Below are 15,525 nucleotides of genomic sequence, written 5' to 3'. Positions count from 1 at the left end.
TCTTCGTCAGACCCCCCCACGCCCCATCTCCCTCCCAGCTCTCCCCACCTCGTCCGGCTCCCCCTCCTTCATCTCCTCCTCACCTCCCCTCCCCAGCTCTCCTATCTGCCCGTCTCCGTGTCTCCTTCCTCCATCCCACCGGCTCTCCTTTCCCCCTTCTCCCCCATCTCCCGTCTACCTCTCCCCCTCCCCTCTCCCATCTTCTCCCCCCTTTCCCCATCTCCCGCTCTAGTTCTCCTCTGCAGGTCCTCTCCCCATCTCCCTCCGCTCCCCCCTCTCCCCAAGTCCCCTCCCCATGTCCCCTCCCCATGTCCCCTCCCTCATCTCCCCCTCCCGTGCTCCTCTCCTCCCCTCCCCCATCTCCCCCACCTCCTCCACCTCCCCTCCCCCATCTCCCCCACCGCCCCTCCTCCATCTCCCCTCCCCCATCTCCCCCACCTCTCCTCTCCCTCCCATCCACCAGCTCCATCGCCCCCCTCCTCCCTCCCATACCTGGTCCCTTTCCTACCTCCCCTTCACCCCCTCCCCTCAGTCTGTTTCCCTCCGTTCCTGTCACTTGTGACAGGATGAGAAGAACCGCCTTTACCAGGAACTCAGATCTGTTTTTGTCTAAATGTAGATCTTGGGCTATTAAAAAAGAAGCTGCTTGGTCGCCTCCACATTTAATAAGTCAATTAACGTCTCGGTTTCTGAGGGATCTGCCGGCGTGGCCTGGGCCACTCTCAGCACCACGGTGGTCAGCAGTGACCCTTGGCTGTGCAAGGCCGGTTGGAGGAGGGACAGCCACAGGGCGGGGGGCTGGCTAGGGGTCAGGGAAGGCAACGCTCCTGGAAACTCAGGGTGCACGAGTGGGTGCCTGGTCTGGACGGGCAGCAGCCTTCCCCGCTCCACCCCGGCAGTCCCCTACCCCCCAGAACCCGAGCGGGACGAGCCAGGCCCCTCTGGTTGCGGACCCTCCAGGCTGGACCCTCGCTTCCCTTCTTGGGAAGCCCCTGGGAGCTTCCCTCCAGGCTCACGCCCTCCAGAAAGTTTTGGTTCTTTAGATGTTGGCAGGCACATTGTGAGTTCAACAATCTATCTCCTGTAATTATTATTATTATTTTTTTGTAAAATGTATTATCAATGCACTGCGCACTTTCCCATTGTATTGGCGCTTTCTGGGCAAGAGCTGGACCTGCGCCAAGTCAGCGATCTGATTGGGAAAGGTGTTTAGCACAATACCAGAAAGGGAGAGTGGGGGCCGGAAGGAAAAGCCTCCAGCATTAGCGGGGCGGCTGCGCAGCGGGAGCGGGAGCGCCAAGGTCCCCGTGACAGAATAGGCCCGCCCGAGGTGTGCGGTCTCTGTGGCTCTGCTTCCATCTCCATCTCCCTCCCTTCACGAGGTCTGTTTCCTCGGGAGGACCAAGTGTTTGGCAGAGTGAGGGTGGGGTAAATAGAACAGAGAAGGAAGATGATACAATGTATCACCTGCCCCCACACTTATGGGGGGTAAGTGTTGATAGGCTCTCTTTGAAAACCAAATCAAACGGTTTGATTTCTCAGGGAGCATTTTTTTGCAAGCCACATGACTAAAACGTGAACGTTTGTGTTAAGATATACTCGACAAAAAGTAAAAATTCATATCAAACATCTTAGGCAGATAAAATGAAATGTTTTTCCTTTTGCCCTTTCTGTGTGAAAAGTAATGTACACTCCTCTTGCAAGAGCGCCGCCTAGTGACAAAACGCCCCCCTGCGGTGCCCCTCTTGGAGCCCAGCCCCTGGTAGGGTGCATGGCCCGTCTCCAGCATGTGAAGCTTCTATTGTAAGACATTTTGGTGTAAAACTTTTTTGGGGAAAAAATCTTGCTGCCGTGAAAAAGAAAACAGGAAATTATCCCTACCTCATGTTATTTTAAATTTACATAGAATCTGTCCTTTTTAAAAGTATTTTACAAAATCAAAAGCTACATTTTTTTCTTAAAAATACCAGTAAGAACTATCTCCCCTCCCCAAATTCTACCAACCAGGGAGTCCTTGCTGGTAATTAATAATATCCGTTTTTCCTTTTGCAGTTTTTAATGGGGCAGACGAATGGATTCCTGAATGACCGCTGTCACCGCCCACCTTACAGGCCAGAACTTCAGCCAGAGGAATGAGGTACTCATGCGCGTAAACACCAGCAGCAAAGCGGGTACTGGGCTGGTGGTCTTAATTCACTCCTGTTTGCCAAGCTCTGCTGGCATAACTCAAAGTGTCCCTCACGTTGTATAAGCCGTTTTACAGACTTTTTCTACTTAATAAGAGTGCAGTGCGCTAATGTATAATGTTGCTGAGCTTTTCAATATATGGTGGTGTCAGGATGAACCTCTTGCAGTTCTCCAAGCAGCAGAAATGTGTGTGGTGTGCCCACTGTCAGCACCACCTGATCGGCAAATCTGACATCTGTGCTTGTTACAGCCCGGCAAAGTGCATGTACACTGGTTTACAGGAAACTGTGACGTTGTGTTTACCAAATTGCGTAGTCTCTCCACTTCTTTTTGTGTAAAGCGAGGGCAATGGGCTGCATGGCCTTTAAAGGCTAAAGCTCTAGCATTCTGTGATTGCTAACAAAAGGTCTCAAAACAACAAAATGCAGCCTTCCTACAAAAAGCTGAAGCTAATTCTCTTGAAAAAATCAGTATAAATTTCACCAGCAATTTTCAGACAAGAGGTGACATATTTATATTAAATAATTTAACTTCCTCTTTAAGTAAGTGAACAACTTTTTACTATGAGGGGTCCAAAGAAGGTAAGAGAGAAAATTAAGCGACAAATTATATTCTAGCATTATTGGCAAAAAATAGCTAATGATTTCTTTTGCTGGATTTGATCCAGTTTTGTCTCCTTTTAAGAACGCTATATTGGGTTGGGTCATAAAAAGAAAACTAACCAGACAGGGAAAACTTGTGTTGAAACTATTTTTACTGTAGATCTGTATTGTGACGTGGGCAAGTGATTTCTTCAACTATAAACAGTATAAAGCTCTAATATTTTAACTACAATCACTTTTTTCTTTTCCCAAAAGGTACGTATTTTATTTGAGATGAATATAAATTACCTCATAAGACTTTTAAAAGAGATATATGTTAACTACATTTTAAAATGAATTGTTATATTTGTCCAAAAGCTCTGTTGATCATTTAACAGTGTAAGTAAACTCTCACTAGAGAGAAAAAACAGTTACCTTTCATAAAGGAAAACATTATGTGTTATGAAGAAATATTGTTTAATGTTTAACTTTTTTCAGTTGTGTTACTGCCGCTATTAATGTGTTATTAGTATGTTAGGAATGTACTAGAAACTGTATAAAGCATTTGGGATGACAGACTTCATAATAGGACGAGTCTTCCTGGATGGAGGTAAGAAATGGAACCGTCGGAAGTAGTGGTGCTCGCATGCTCCCTGGCAGTCTATTCGGATCTGTGAACCACAGCCTGTGCCTCCTTCCCTCATGTACAGAGGCAGCAGGCTGCTCGTGGGCACGTCCATTGCCACAGGGTACGTTCGTTATCCACCCCTCACTCCTTGAGACCCACTTTTGCACCTGCAAAGCCAGCTGTACGGGTTGGGGTACGGCACCGTTCACAGATTGACTGTCGTTCAGTTGTCCTGTGCCATACGAATAGCTTCATGGGGTATGGATTTTACTCTGTTCCTGGGAACTGGTTAGTTATAAAATCCAGCCAGAGAAGAGGGCTTCAGGCTCAGGGACACTTACCTGCCCTCTGAGGCTCCAGTCTCTCACCTTTTGACGGCAACAATAAGAGGGAGTTTAAATGGGCACATCCCACATCAACGTGTTAAAAAAAGACACTCCTGTTTCTGAAGTCAAATCAAAGTTATGAGGTCAAATCGCCATGGCAACATATAGTCGTGTATGCTGAGGAACAACCCTTGTGAGTCCATATTCCATACACTTTCTGGATTTTGTTCTGTAGGAGCTCAATATCCTGACTGAAAGTGACACAGGCCGTGATTAGGGTCATGTAGGCACTTCCAAGGGCCATGAAAGTGCCAGATTCCAGAGAAATTCTCAAACCAAGGAGTATGTTTTTAGGGTAAGGGAACCCCTCTAGCACACTATTCATACATTTCTGTGCCTTAATGCAATAAACCTCATTTCTCTCAAGTCACATCTGATACTTGTTGCAGTATTCTGGTCGGGCTCCGCCCTTTCTTGGGCCCTGGGTGGCCCCACTGGGTCCGCTGTGTCTAGCCTGAGAGGGAGACTGTAGAGGCCAGGCCTGGAGGTGGCATAGGGTTCTTCTGCCCCATCCCATTGGTCAGCACGTGCAGCTTGTCCTTCCGTGCTGGGTAGATTCCAGTCAGTGTAAGTGAGAAGAGTGTACTGTCTTCAGAAAACTGACTCTTGCTATGATGCCTTCTTTTTCCTAAGCGATTCAGGAAGAAAGGGGTTTCTCAGCTCTGGCAGAGGGTCTGGGACCCTGGCCCAGGGCGTGGACAAGCAGGCAGGGAGGGTGTTTGCCAGCCAATGGGCCACCGTGCAGGGGGGTCAGGCGACTGGCCCAGGGCCCCGGCCCCACCCTCCGCTCAGGGCAGAACAGCCTCTCTGAAGCCGACCCTGTCTCGAGATCTGGGCTCCGGCTGCTTGGAGCTCCAGTGGCAGGACTGTCACCCAGCTGGCTCTCTGTCTGGGACATCCTTCTTCCCTCCTTCCTACCCCTGGCTTTTCCTCAGTGAAAGTGTGTCCTGGAAACCCCCAACCTCGCTGAGCCTCGCCTCCTCGCTCCTTCCTCTCAGAGCAGAGTGTGAGGGAGAAAATGAAGAGAAAGGGGGCTATTCTGAGTCCTTTGCACTTTGTCCTGTGGTCTGTGAGGCAGGACGGACACGACCAGATTTATATTATGTACTAGACACTCGGGGCTGGATGTGGAGAACGGGCCAACGGTGTGAAGGCAACAGACCAGTGAGGAGGCTTTTAATCCATTCACCCTCCCACTCACTCATTCATTCACTCATTCATTCACTCATTCATTCACTCATTCATTCACTCATTCATTCATTCATTCATTGCTTCCTTTACTCAGATGCTGTTATTGCACAGAGAGCTGTGAAGCTTTCAGAGTGTGTCGAGTGCCACACCAGGAGCCAGATATAACTGTCCCTACCCTGTGCCATTCTGGGTGACCAAATAAAATACTAGCAAGTTATGAAAACTAAAAAGAAAGAAAAAACTGCTCAGGCAGAGATGAGACGACAGGGGTGGAGGGGAACCTACATTCCATAAGGTGGTTGGAGAAGCCCTCTCTGGTGAGGTGGCATTTGAACTAAAATCTAAGGTGTGGGAGCAACCACTTCTGCAGTAATACATGTGACAAAGGGAGGCAGCTCAGGACTAAGGCCTAGAGATGAGGGCAGAGAAAGTCTTGGCTTCGTAACAGAATTAATCTTCTTTTCTTCACTATTTCATCCTGAGATTAGCAATCCCATGACGTATGGTTCTATATGGGCATTTAAAAATAGAGTGAGAAAAAAGAATGTAAACTTGACCTTGGAAGTGTTGTAACGTCCATCCCGTAATTCCCTGACTGTGCGGCAGTTCTAGGCAGGGTTAGGGACCCTGCAGTGAGCAAAGTAGGTTCCTGTCAATTGGCTGATTTGCGAGGTAACTTCAGCTACTTAGAAAAACACAGGCATCGTCCAAACAAACACGACACAAAGCAAAACTTTACGTGAAAGCACATCCTCGCTCTGCTTTGTGCGGGACCAAGTGCCGCCCGACCCCTTGTGCTGCTGTGTGCAGGGACGCATGTGTCTGACGGGATGTGCTGTCCAGACAAGATGGACTCCCCAGGACTCCCCCAGGTGGTGGACGCCAGGCGTGGGACAGCCCCCTGTGTGCCATTGCCGTGGCAGCAAGATACTACAGAGATGGACCCCCGAGCCACGCAGCTCTGAGAGTCAGGGATGGAGTGCAGAAGGCAAGCGGCCATCTGTGTCTGCCGGCAGCCTCAGGGTGGCCCCGGGGTGGCCTTAGGGTGGCCTCCAGCGTCCTGAGCTTGTCCACCACAGAGACCTTTGGGTCTGTGTGCGTCTGTGGCCTGCCCACTGCTCATGGCAGTGAGTGCCACAGTCTACTTGTTCTTCAAGTACTGCCTTTCGTCTGTCCTGGGCATAACCCAGACTTACCTAACTGGGAGTCTGTCCTCTTCTGCTGGCATCTGTCGCAGGAGCCACGCCACGTGTTGGCCTCACAGGAAGAGAGAGGCCTTTGCGTCGAGGGTCTCAGGGAGGGAAAGGACCTGGTTCCTGACCGAGGCCCATCCTCGTCCCTGCACCTCGTGGCTCTTACTTTCCTCACTTCCGAAACCGGGTTGCCTCCAACTCCTCCTTGGCGTGCGGGTGACACAGATGGCACAGCGACCGCTTTTATGAACCAAGCAGCAGCCAACATCTTTTCTTCTTGCCACTCACAGTGTAGTTGGCTTTACCCAGGCTCACTCCAGGCCTTTGTCCTTTCTGAAGCCTGCATTTTGGGGACTGTCCTAATGTGGCAACGTTTGTTTTGTTGTCATATGGAGCGGCAATGACAGCTTTGTCTGTGCTGCCACTGCACGTGCCACTATCCTTTTGACCATGATAGCAACTCTGTTCCACAGTTGTCTGTTCCGTCAGTGTGTAGGCCAGGGCCCAGCCTGCAGGGACCGAGGTTCTGCCGCCGAGTGGCCATAGACCACCGGTGCGTCAGACACGGCTCAGGTGAAATTCACTCCTTTTTCTTCACAGTTGTGAAATGCTTGGGTCACTGTTTGTTGAAGAGCTTAGTATTGTACAGCCTGACACACTGGTGACATTGGCAGACCTCACTTTTACCGTGCGGTGCTTCTGCGGCGTGTGGATTCATGACCAGTGTAAACCTTCCTGACTGGTGTGCTGTGGCTTGGCTGGGCTCACACGGGAATTCAGGAAAGATCCATTGTGTACCTGCCTCTGTTTCCCTATCTGTAAACAAAGGACCACAGTCACGTGGTGATGGTGGTGCCTGGTCGTGGGTCCTTTACACGGGTCTGTGAAAGGCTTTCAGGGTCTGAGGATCCAACATCCCCTGACCGGCAGTCCCCTGCTCCCCGTTGCCGCTCGTTAGCCAGATTGGTGTCCTGTCATGTCTGTCCTGATTCTCCCTCACTACTGGGCGTGACTGAAAAGCTGAAAGTTGCAATTATGAGCCTTGCTAATGTATTATATTGTTTTTATTTCATATGTAATCATTACTACATATTTATAAAAACGGCCATTAAAATGATCAGAGTGGAGTAGGAATAAAAAGAGCCTATTCTGACAATATCACAGCAACAATTTGGACAATGTCTTGTACAGAAGGGTTTTGGCAGATGATATTGGGTGGTCATTTTCTCTCCACTGCGCGGGAACACTTGAGTTTGAGACGTGCCCATCTTTAGAAGGGGTGCTTTATTTTTATCTTTAAATTTAGCTTACTAAGATCAAAATCTGTTTTAACTGCCTTCACATTTTAATAATTGATATTACATTGCCTTTCTTGATAACATAGTGGCTGGGTGGACATGGCAGAAAGTTTGCGTGATTCAGAGTCTCTGGTATCTGACTTCCTCAGATAGGACATTAGTAAATGTCATTGGTAACGTGACATTAATGAGGATCTAGCCAATCTGCTGAAGGTCTGTGCCAAAACAGCCACACCTGGAGTTGGCTGGAGTGTTCCCCAAGGCATTTCTAGTTGCAGTGTTAGCAATGAGCATATTTTTTCTTTTTTGCTAAAATTAATCGATAGGTGCTACTCAGAGTGGCTGGCAGCTCCCTGTATGCCCTGTAAGTTGCTCTTACTCAGGTCTTGAGGAGTATTTCTAATGACGAATTTTGTGTCCATACCACAGTATGAAGAAAGCCTATTTTTATTGTCAACTGGTTGAAATCACAGAGTGACAGAAAGTAGTGGGAACAAATTTCTATCAATCCCAAAGCTGTAGCTTTCACTGGGCCCAGCTTTGTTCTGCTGTAATTTGTATGACAGGAAGTAAAAGAGCTCTTTCAGTTTTTGACTTTTATTTGAACTCTTATGATTAGCAGGTTTGTGAAAGAACAGTCCCATGTGTGAGGGCTTGATAATTATAATTTCCTCCACCTTTTAAATGCACTCAGTTTTGAGAAACTGATACACACTATAGCAATATCTACTCTACAAAAGAACTTTCAGATGAAAAATGGAATCAATCATTCAGACACTTCCAAATGTTTGACATCTGTAGAAATGCCGTCTGAATTATTGGCTCAAATTTTTTACAAAATCTTTTGGAGAGCTGACCCTGAAAATATGCTTGTAATTACTTATGTATATGCCTGAGAATATGGGTGAAATTTAAGTTGAATTGAATCTTAAATGTGCTAAGGATGTTTGTTATTTAAAGAATCTGTGGTTAATTTATTTCTAAAGCAAGTAACAACTCTTAAAGAAAATTGCTTTTCATTATTTTTTATGTAAATTTAAACTTATGTCACTGTACAAATGGATTTTTAAAACAATTGTGGACATTTTAGAATTACTTTCATAATTTCTTCACATTTTTACAATAGTTATTTTAATACTAATATTTAGATTGTGGTGAGCTACATTAGAACATGTCATGTTTGCAGATAAACAAAGATTAGTTTACTGCTGTGGAAGTTTGCATTCCAGTCCTGATGCCTGCCAGGCAGACACTGGCTAAACCCCAGCTGGGGCTGTGGGGAGTGAGGGCAGGGGTGTTAGCAGGGGCATCAACGTCCGCCACAGCCCCTTGGTTACTCTGGAAAGACGCGTCTTTGTTAGTGTTCTTATCGTCATCATCACTTTCTGTAAATCTTCTCGGAAGGCCCAGGAGAGACCACTTTCACATTATGGACACATTCTCTATTCACACCCTTTCAAAAACACATTGACTTACATGGGTCAGATCAAGTCACAAGCCTCAAGGAGATGAGACCAACACCCACCCCCATTCCTTTCCCATCCCGTGTACCGACTGTCCCTACTTCTGGTGCCGGCGATGCCATGAGGACCTTGCTTCTCCAAGTCCTGGAGCAGCGTGGCACCCGCTGGGGACTGTGAGAACCACAGAGGTGCCTCCCCCACGCCACCCCCATGCCTAGAGAGTCTGCAGGCGATTCTCACGCACATTAAAAATCAGAAGCACTAATTTACATTATTTTAAAGACGTTAGACAATTTTAAATAATGTCTGTTGACTTCTGAGTGTAACAGTTTACCCCTGCATCCTCATGAACTCCCCTCCCTTTTGTCCAATACAAAATTATTATTTCTCTGTTTTTGCTTGTCCAGCGGCTCCATTGGAAATTCCATAAGACATACACCTTACTCTTAGATTTATTATAGATCATATCGCCTGACCCTCCACTCTATATGCACTTTATTTCTCTTACTCTCTTTTTTCCCTTCACTTCTGCATCTGGGCCTCTGCTTTTTATTTTCAGGGTTGATAACTCATATACAGTGGTACCTCGGTTTTCGAACCTAATCCGTTCCGGAAAACCGTTCGAGTTCTGAAACATTCGAAAACCGAGGCACACTTTACCCATAGAAAGTAATGCAAAATGGATTAATCCGTTCCAGACCTTTAAAATCAACCCCTAAAACTGCAAATTTAGCATGAATTTTACTATCTATGATACCATAGATCCATAAAATTTATGGCGTTCATAAACCGAAATGTTCATCAATAGAGACGTTCGAAAACCGAGGTACCACTGTATTCCATTCAAATCATCACCAAGTTTCTCATGCTTTGATTATAGCTGAACTAAAAGTTAAGAGTGAATTATATTTAGGAGTCTGCTTTGTAATAAGTAACAGAAAGCTTGAAAGTGTCTTTAAAATATATGTGTAAAATACTAGGTTGGTGCAAAAGTAATTGCAGTTTTTGCCATTTTTAATGGCTATATATATATATATATATATATTAGATCTTTTTTTTTTTTTTTTTTTTTTTTTTTAAGATTTTGTTGGGGAAGGGGAACAGGACTTTATTGGGGAACAGTGTGTACTTCCAGGACTTTTTTTCCAAATCAAGTTGTTGTCCTTTCAATCTTAGTTGTGGAGGGTGCCATTCAGCTTCAAGTTGTTGTCCTTTCAGTCTTAGTTGTGGAGGGCTCAGCTCAGCTCCAGGTCTGGTTGCCGTTGTTAGTTGCAGGGGGCACAGCTCACCATCCCTTGTGGGAGTTGAACCGGCAACCTTGTTGTTGAGAGGACGTGCTCCAACCAACTGAGCCATCTGGGAGCTCAGTGGCTGCTCAGCTCAAGGTGCCGTGTTGAATCTTAGTTGCAGGGGGCACTGCCCATCATCCCTTGCAGGACTCGAGGAATTGAACTGGCAACCTTGTGGTTGAGAGCCCACTGGCCCATGTGTGAATCGAACCGGCAACCTTCGGAGTTAGGAGCATGGAGTTCTAACCACCTGAGCCACCGGGCAGGCCCCCACAAAAAATATTTTTAATGGCAAAAACCGCAATTACTTTTGCACCAACCTAATACATATACACACATATGAGTAAATACTACACACAGGCACACATGAGTAAATACTAACACATGCACACATATGAGTAAATACAACATACAAGCACACATAAACACCACACATGTACACACATATGACTAAATACCACACACACAACAAGGCAGGTCAGTCAGAGACTCATGGATGTTCAGTCCAGCAGCTTGGTCATTCTTTGGACATTCGTCATGGTCACAAATAAGTGCCTCAGACTGAGGGTTTTGTTTTTTCCTCACTTCAGGCAGGATCTGGTCTGTGTGCTGGGCCAGTGTCTGCCACCAGTCGTCCTCTGTCATGGGGTTTACCGTGTGGTGTGGGGCTGTTTTTGCTCCTTTCCCTCCGAGGTCTCCTGGCCACGTTATGGGCAGCTGGGTTCCTGGACGGGAGGAGCCACAACGGTCCCGGGGAGGACTGCACATCATCTGAAACCCTGGATTTTGAACCGAAAGCAACGTGTAGGTGGGGATTTAGTGAGGCGTTGGAGAGGCGTGTGGACAGATGTTGGTTGGTCACCAGCGGATACTCTGCTGAGATGGCTTAGTGTACTTGTTTGTCGTTATGATAAGTAGCGGAATGCTTTGTGATATGACCATCTAAAAAGCTATGCACAGGCTGCAGAGCTGTTCGGCACCCAGGATCCTCCGTTCCTAGACCCCAAGGGACAAGGTGAGAGCCAGGAGGATGAGTCAGCCTGGGGCGGAGGGATGATCACCCACACGTACATTCGTCTCTCCCTCCGATGCCTTCCCACCTGCTGGACCTCACTGGAAGTTGGAAGGAAGGAACCGTGGGGTTGCTTCTGTTCAGCTCTCGGGAGCAGACACATGGAGAGCCTGTCGAGGGTCAGAAAGGTCACTTGGCACAGCTGACCTGCTCTTCTTTCCTCCTCACTCATTGGAACCCAGGGTGAGGGAGCCGGTGGCTCCCGGGTCAGCGACACAGTTACTTCTTGTCCTCCGATTGAGAGACACATTGAAGCACGAGGACCAAAGCCATGCGCAGGACGTCTGAAGCCAGAAGCCAGCGGGGCTTTGGTGATGCTGGGGAGTTGCTCTTTGAGTGCTAGATCACTTACCTGTGTCTGCTTGTTTTAGGCAAAAAATAATTCTCTGTTTGGCCAAACCACTGCAAGTTGGCTTTCCTGGTCCGCGTAACGAGCCCAGCCGAGCCCTTCTGCAAGTGCCTTCCATGTTCCAGTGAACCAACCCAGCACAGCCCGCTGCCGGAACAGGGCTGCCACTGAGAATGGCAGTCAGTCCTTATGACAACTGCAAGCACTCTTATCTGCTGTCTGTCGTCAGATGAGGCATCTTCGCTTGTCTTCCAGACAGCAGGATTTCTGTGCCTGACATGTCTTTGGGTGAAAATCTGCATTTGCTTCTCTTGCTGAGATAAATGGTAAAATCATGTGGCATCACATTGGAACTGACACCAGTGTCTGCAGGGCTCCCGGGTGCGCCAAGCATCCTGCTTTATCCAGAACTCTGCTCTCATTTTTAAATTGGGCTTCTGCTTCCTCTGACGCTTAGAAAAAATTAGAAGAGTCCCACTACCTAACGGAAGCTGACAATCACGGTCTTTTCGCAGGCTCTCACCTTTAAGGAGTGTGTTCAGGGAGTTCACGTTCTTACGATCACACAGCTTCTTCAGCAGCAGAATCAGGGCCACCCTCTCGGCACTCCTGTGCTGCATCCACCATGCACCGTCATTTCTCGTGGTAACTTTTTAAAGGTAACTTGTAAACAAGATGGAAATACAGCTTATGTCGTAAACAGAACAAGACCTGGGTATCTGCGTGGCTGTTGGTATTCTTGGGGTAAAAGATAGATGAGGGCTTTGTGTGGCACAGAAGCAGCTCACGGGACAGAGGAAGCTGAAGCCACTGTGGCGGGGCCTCTGCTGGCCGTGAATGGGCTCTGGACACCGAGCACCTGATCCAGGGGCCTGGTGGGCAGCACAGAGGCCGCCAGGGATCCCTGGGTCAGTGATCACTGGTCTCAGGTGAAGCGAATGAGTCTTTAAGCTAAGGTTGTCTGAAAATCTCTGCCGACGCGTGGGCAACCAAAGTACTCTATTTATACGTATTTAGTGCTTTCTGTCAGTTTATTTCTTACTGGGTGGAAAATGCATTGGTCCTGTGTGGCCCCGTCTGTCCAAGACAGGGTCACATGCTTCGAGGTGGGAGTCTGCCCTGAATTATCAGTGTTCACTTAGTCCACAATTCTACCCACTGCAATGTTCCCTGTCTTGATTTAGGTGCTCTGACCCCGCGGCTCCCTTTGTGGCTGTGGGAGTTCCTTGGAGCTTTAATTAGCGTAGTCTTTCTGCTGAATAAGAATTCATTCTGGGACATTAAAGCTGGCTAGTCTTCTTTGTAACTATGAAGATTTCTTTATTGTGCTGTGTCAATGACTAACCTTCACTAATGCAGATCTAAAAGTACAGCACAACACATTATTGTTCTGTATTTTGTTAACTGATACCAGTAACATGAAGATGCACTTTCACTGTAAAAGAAGCACAAATGTGTATTTATATAGAATAAATCAGGACTGTCCTCCCCACTCACTGCTAACACTTTGAAGAGTCCCTGATAGTCTGTTTTCACAGATTTCATTTATACGGAAAGACACACACAGTGAGCTCTCTGTCTGCATGAGCTCCTCAGTTTTCTGTACACAATTCATTTGTTTTGCCAAAGGTTTTCTACCGTATAGGTTTGCTTATCCAGAGATCACCACAGCCTTGGCAGGTGGTGACTCAACCTGATTGGAAATCCATGTGAAATGACATTGGCCACTTAATTGAAGAACACGTCTTTGATGTACAAGATTTTCCTATGCTAGAGGCTAAATCATCTCCTTAAATGATTCCATAAAAATTTCAAAATAATAAAATTATAAGTGCATTAATCACTGTCCCTAATAATTTGCGCTATGGGTTTGACGAAGTGAATTGGTTCCCTTGGAAACGTGACAATGTTCAAGGGTCCAGGAAGGAGGCCCTGCTATCCTTCCAGTGTTGTTCCAGACTGCCAGGTGCCAGCAGCGTTTTGTTCTCAGCAGAGATGTTACCCTCCTCCTGCAGAATAATGAAAGAATGGGAGTTTCCCCTGAAGTTCATTACTAATGCCAGTGCCGGTTCAGACCTGATCTGCCAGGAACACATTAGCCCCAAGGCAGGCGGAATCTCAGCCTGATTGTAAATCTCAATGTAAACGACAAGTCACAACTACGTTTCGGGGCTACAGATTTTAGGCTGTGACTCCCACACTGCAAGGTGACTTACCCTCCTGAACGGACAGCGCTCTCTCACCTCACCTGTTCTGCTTAGCCTCTGTGCCATGGCTTTCTGTATTTTTAACACGACTCTCATACTTACTGAGAGTCTACAGGTACTACAACCATGCAAGAAACACAACTCTAAGAAGATATTTTTTAAAATTCTTTACATTTTTTTAAATTAAAATTTATCGGGGTGACAATGGTTAGTAAAGTTACATAGGTTTCAAGTGTAAAATTCTGTAATATAACATCTATATATCACATCGTGTGTTCACCACCCAGAGTCAGTTCTCCTTCCATCATCATATATTTGATCCCGTTTACCCTCATCTATAACCTTCCTTCCCCTTTACCCTCTGGTAACCACTAAACTATTGTCTGTGTCCATGAGTTTTTGTTTGTTTGTTTCTCTTGGTCCTTTGTTGCTTTCAGTTTTATATCCCACATGTCAGTGAAATCATATGGTTCTCGCCTTTTTCTATCTGACTTATTTTGCTTAGCATTATAATCTCAAAATCCATTCATGTTGTTGCAAATGGCACTATTTCATCTTTTCTTACTGCCAAATACTATTCCATTGTGTATGTATACCACAACTTCTTTATCCAACCATCTATCCAAGGACATTTTGGTTGTTTCCATGTCTTGGCCACCATAAATAAAGCTGCAATGAACAATGGAGCACATATGTCTTTATGTATAAATGTTTTCAGACTTTTTGGGTAGATACCCAGGAGAGGGATTGCTGGATCATGTGGTAATTCTATTCTTAATTTTTTGAGGAACCTCACACTGCCTTCCATAACTGCTGCACCAGTCTACATTCCCACCAACAGTGTATGAGGGTTCCTTTTTCTCCACAGCCTCTCCAACACTTGTTACTATTTGTCTTGTTGATGATAGCCATTGTAACTGGTGTGAGGTGATATCTCATTGTGATTTTTATTTGCATTTCTCTGAGGATTAGTGATGTTGAGCATTTTTTCATATGTCTATTGGCCATCTGTATGTCCTCTTTGGAGAAATATCTATTCAGGTCCTCTGCCCATTTTTTAATTGGATTGCTTCTTTTTTTATTGTTGAGTTGTGTGAGTTCCTTATATATTTTGGATATTAGCCCTTTATCAGAGGCATTGTATGCAAATATCTTCTCCTATTTGGTTGGTTGTCTCTTTATTTCATCGATGGTTTCTTTTGCTTTGCAGAAGCTTTTTGGTTTGATGTAGTCTCATTCAATTATTTTAGCTTTTATTTCCATTGCCTTTGAGGTCAAATTCATAAAATTCTCTTTGAAAAAATTCTTTACATTTTTATCAAAGTCATAAGCACCCCAAAATGTTCAGCTTTACTTCCTTCAGTCCCACGGACGGGATGATGATTTGGGTGAGGGTGGCAAAGGGGACGTGGGACCCCTCAGCCCCTCCTCACCTGGTCTGCCCACAGCACACCAGCTCCTGCACAAAAGGGCCTGAGGATCTGCTGTCAGGAGGGGTCACAGCATGGGGACCAGGGCAGTTTTGGCGTTTAAGTCACCACTTTCTCCTGACAGAACAGGGAGGGATTCAGACATGTTCTGGGGAGGAGCCAGTGACCAGGGATGTCGGTGTTCCATGCGGCCACTTAGCCTGTGATACTGGGTAAACTTAGGGTCTGAGTAAGTACAGAGGTTCTGCCAG

At 46.5% G+C, this 15,525-nt stretch overlaps 1 long non-coding RNA gene across 6 annotated transcripts in view; it reads left to right on the top strand.

Annotated features, from left to right (window-relative positions):
- Positions 1 to 1,234: 1,234 nt before the first annotated feature.
- The window catches only part of LOC109458388 (uncharacterized), a 56,890-nt gene continuing 42,599 nt past the window's right edge, over positions 1,235 to 15,525 (top strand). For 4 of the 6 annotated variants that reach the window (XR_012496220.2, XR_012496219.2, XR_002139215.3 and 1 more), the window contains exon 1: positions 1,236 to 2,137. This is a non-coding gene — a long non-coding RNA (uncharacterized LOC109458388). Of the gene's footprint in view, positions 2,138 to 15,525 lie in introns of all 6 variants that reach the window. The other 2 variants (XR_016020520.1, XR_012496218.2) reach the window with 2 other exon arrangements.

The sequence above is a fragment of the Rhinolophus sinicus genome, chromosome 2 (genome assembly GCF_057876585.1).
Source record: "Rhinolophus sinicus isolate RSI-liver-muscle chromosome 2, RSI-T2T, whole genome shotgun sequence".
Lineage (NCBI taxonomy): Eukaryota > Metazoa > Chordata > Mammalia > Chiroptera > Rhinolophidae > Rhinolophus > Rhinolophus sinicus.
Note: the sequence above shows the minus strand (reverse complement) of the source record. Positions and strands in the feature narration are given on the sequence as shown.